Source organism: Capra hircus, chromosome 13 (assembly GCF_001704415.2).
Source record: "Capra hircus breed San Clemente chromosome 13, ASM170441v1, whole genome shotgun sequence".
NCBI lineage: Eukaryota > Metazoa > Chordata > Mammalia > Artiodactyla > Bovidae > Capra > Capra hircus.
The window spans coordinates 35,135,815-35,137,020 of record NC_030820.1 but is presented as its reverse complement, the minus strand read 5'-3'; the positions used below and the strand labels follow the sequence as shown (position 1 = coordinate 35,137,020).

Below are 1,206 nucleotides of genomic sequence, written 5' to 3'. Positions count from 1 at the left end.
TATAAACATTAATCATGTGTTAATCAAATGTGTTCATCAAATCCCCAAAAGCTGTGTATTCTGTTTGCCATTTATAATAGATACAGTGAAATATAATTGCAAGTTAAAAATAGAAAGATACCACAAAAACTGTATAGTTAAAAATGAGGCAAAAGACTTGTAATTTACTCTTGGACAAAGTAGGAAACAAGCAAAAATTATAAACTATTTTGATATTAACATTAAGATTACATATCAAAATTTCTGTGATTTAGTCCAAGAAGTTCTTTTTTTTTTTTTTTTTTTTCCTGGAAAAGCTCTGTATCGCAGTGATCACATTTATTGGAAGGGTTGGAGAAAAATAAAAATGCCGTTTACCTGAAGAATTTGTGAGTTATCTACAAATCAACTTATTTCAGGAGTGGAAGAATTCTTGGTTATTTCTTAGTATCAAGATGTATATCGGTCTCTCTTTTGAACATCTTCCACATTCAAAGAGGCAATCGCACAGTATAGCCCATCTTCCACACGCGATAAATTCTCGTTTCAGCCAGCTCTCAACGGCGGGGCAACCAGCACAATGCCATCTCCCCGTACAAAGAGCATTGGAATATTCCGTTTTGTTGATTAATATATTTCTTCATATGTTTCTTCATCAATTTCTATAGTTGTCACAGTTTCTTCCACATCTCCCAATATCATATTTAAATGTTGATTATAAGCATGTAACCTGCCTCGAAGTTCTCTGTCGTTTCTCATTTTCAAGTAGATGCGCTTGTCCAGGCTGAGCCGGATGAGATCCAAGGGCTCTTGCACAGTGTTGGTGGTTTGTTGCTGGTCCACGTCGCCTGCCATCTTTCCAAGAAGTTCTAAAAGTTCATAACCTTATGCCTGTTTTTTAAAGATAAGGAGGATGGAAAATGAGTGAACTAAGCTTTTCCAACCAAAGAGTCAGGAAAATTAAAACTAAAAGCAAAATAAGAAGATAATGATTAATAAAGAAACAAATTAGTGAAATAAAAATTATAATTTTATTATATTTTAGATAGATTTTAAAAAAACAAGATGTTTTTTGAAATTACCAAGAATATTGAAAAAATGGCAATTGTTAATTAAGAAAAATTAAAGATGTGCTGGTAAATAATATTAAGCAAGAAAAAGGGACTAGACCTATAGAAACAAGAAGTTTTAAAAATTATAAAACAATAACATTTTGGCCAGTAAATC

General features: G+C 31.9%; 1 pseudogene; it reads right to left on the bottom strand.

Annotated features, from left to right (window-relative positions):
• LOC102183614 lies at nucleotides 307-834 on the bottom strand (annotated as a pseudogene).